At 37.8% G+C, this 2,872-nt stretch overlaps 1 pseudogene; it reads right to left on the bottom strand.

The window, feature by feature from the left end:
* Nucleotides 1–663: 663 nt before the first annotated feature.
* On the bottom strand, nucleotides 664–2,523 carry LOC145042691 (putative UPF0481 protein At3g02645 pseudogene; annotated as a pseudogene).
* Nucleotides 2,524–2,872: the final 349 nt, after the last annotated feature.

Consider the following 2,872-nt stretch of genomic DNA (forward strand, 5'->3'; position numbering starts at 1 on the left):
CTCTTATACGCTACCATTGAAGACCTACCGGTTAGATGGTGGAAAAAGAAGAGGTTGTGGCTTAGGTCATCTCCAATGCACTAAACTCATGGAGAGTTGTCTAGATTGTCATGTAAGAAATAACATATACACATTCAATTTAATTCTTAAAAAATATATAAATTTTCATTACAATTTTATTGCACTATTCAATGGTCATTCAACTTCACACTCTCTCTCCTTGATATTATATTCACATTTAATCTAGTAACAACTCTCGCTATGGATCACCTTATAGTTATAGCTCTATTGTGATTAGCTTTATGTTTGATATCTACATAATATATAGTATAATATGAATATCAAGGTTCTAAATAACGTAAGGCGTGATTTGACGGTAATGTCAAGCCTCAAGCTTTTCCAAGTCTTGGCGAGTCAAGATGTTTGTAAGACGTGACTTAAGGCGGTAATTTTCTATATAATTAATATTTTTATATGTATTTTCAACTATTATTCATTTTTATACACATATATGAGTTAAGGCGGCGTTTTGGCAAAGCTTGGCGGCATGTGCAAGCCGTGGAGTCGTGGCGCGCCATGGCGGAGCTTTTTAAAACATTGATGAATATAGTAGCCATTTAATGAAAAAAAAAACCTTAAATCGAAACATAAAACCGATCAATATAGTAAATCAAACCCTAGAGAGCTTATGAACTTTCTAAATAAAGAAATAGACACACAGACATAAAATACACTCACTCCATCGTCCCTTCTGGAATTTCTGGGAGCTGATGGAGCACACGAGCACAACTATACACAGAGCAGAGAGCTTGAACAGTCGACAAGAACAACATAAACAAAGCAGCCAACAATGTGAGAATCTTCCACGATGCAAATACATACTTCTTCATGAACTTCGACAATTTAACCCTCCATGTTTTAGCATACCTTTTATTCACATCTTCAATAACCTTATCCATTTTGGGAACTTTGGTTAATTTCACAGATTTGCTCATGCCATTCCATAAATTTGCAACCTCTTTGTCGCTCTTTAAATGATTCAAAACTATCCCTCTTTCACTTAAAAGCTTTGCGTCTTCTTCAGTATCAATTATTCCATTCATTAGCTCAGTGTAACGTGCCACCACCAATGGCCCCGCTGCAACACAGGCTTCGTATGCTACCAAGTTTCTCAAATACACCTCTGTGTTTACGTCCAGATTGACTACTGGGAGGTAAAGCGTACATGTTTGGTTATCGAAGCTAATGTCTAAGATTCCACCATTAACGGGTGAAAAAAGGATCCCAGCTTTGGCCATTTCAGTGACGGATGGGATCGTTATTTCCTCTATTAATGGCACCTTCGAATCGTTACTGCCGTCCTTAGATTTCTGCTCTTCATCACCACGAAAGTTTCTCAGCATATTTTCTACGGGTTCTTTAAAGAGTTTGAGTATAGGAAGGTTAGACAAGATCTTCCATGGCAGTTTCATTATAACTGTAACTGGCTTGCCGAAAATTATTTTCTTGAAAATCTTTAACAGAGCGGCGTTTGATTTGGAAAGGATTTTCCAAATAAAATCCGTGAACCTTCGAAGATCACCAGGTTTTGCTAATGATTCTTTCTCTTGATCACCATCGCCGCCGGCTTCCTCGGTGATACCTTCATACTCGATCTCAATGGCTTCAATATGGAGTTCTTTGTTGTTTGGCACAGTCAAGTGGTAAAGAAAGTCAAGGAGGTGATCACAGTCGTCGATGTCAACATCGGGCAACTCTTGTTCTTTAAATGGAGAAAGCTCGTGGTACAACCCCATAAGCATTGACTTCAATGTCTCTGCAGCTGACTTGTTTTCATCATCCCTAATCTGATGCTCCAACATCGTCTTCATGAGAAACAACGGGATCTGGTTCTCCACCATAACCAAATCACGAAGAATTGCCATATGTGAAAGTTTCTTCCCGGAGGCATCCACCAAATGTGACATCGAGGATGTAACTTTCTCGAGTGTTCGACCTTGTTCTTTCATGGAATACACGCGAAGGAACTCCAGTAAAAACGCCATGTCAACAGCCATAATCCAAACCAGTACCTCTCCAGACATATCAAGAAACTTGTGGTAGCTAGCACGGATTCGACCCTCATCTTCTTTCCTCATCGATTCCACGATGCGTTCGAAGCTTGTATTCATGAACTTCTGGGTACGTCGTGCTGCTTCAAGCTTGTACCTTTGCATGTCATAGACCTCCTCACGCCAATGGTGGAAAGGACCTAACGCGACTTGCTGTGGAATATAGGATTCAGGATCGGTGGCAAGGAGTACTTTAGGGACAGTGAAGATACAAACGGGAATTTTTGATATTTCTTCATCATCGGGTTCGATGATGGATTTACGCATGGTTTTAACCCATCCTTCTTGATCGATGTTGGATTTGGTGAAAGAGTGGGAACCGGAGAAGCTGCTTGATGAGGATTTCATGGTGATGGTGTTGAAGATAAGAATGGTGTATGGCCTATATTACCAGATATAATCTTATATATACCTGGTTGAAGGATTGGTTTAGCAAACGTGATTTGCGTGCTGGATATTTCAGGGCAACCAAACTTTTGAGGTGAATGTGAAAACGAAGAAAGTAAATAATTTCAATTAGATAAGGGGTTCTTTTGTTTTTTTGCGTTCTTTTTTTCAAGTATAAGAAAATAAATAAAATCTTTAAGTTTCATTTTGTTAACAAGTGTAACTCACAAAAAGCAGAATTGAAAACATATTATGAGCAATAAAGAAACTTTTGCAATAATTTACCAAAATGCTTAAAAAGACCTTTATAATGATATATATATTTTTTTCATAAATAAATAAAAAAAACTTTAAATAAAAAAAATAAATACAAC

This window comes from Lactuca saligna, chromosome 4 (assembly GCF_052625555.1).
Source record: "Lactuca saligna cultivar CGN05327 chromosome 4, ASM5262555v1, whole genome shotgun sequence".
NCBI classification, from domain to species: Eukaryota; Viridiplantae; Streptophyta; class Magnoliopsida; order Asterales; family Asteraceae; genus Lactuca; species Lactuca saligna.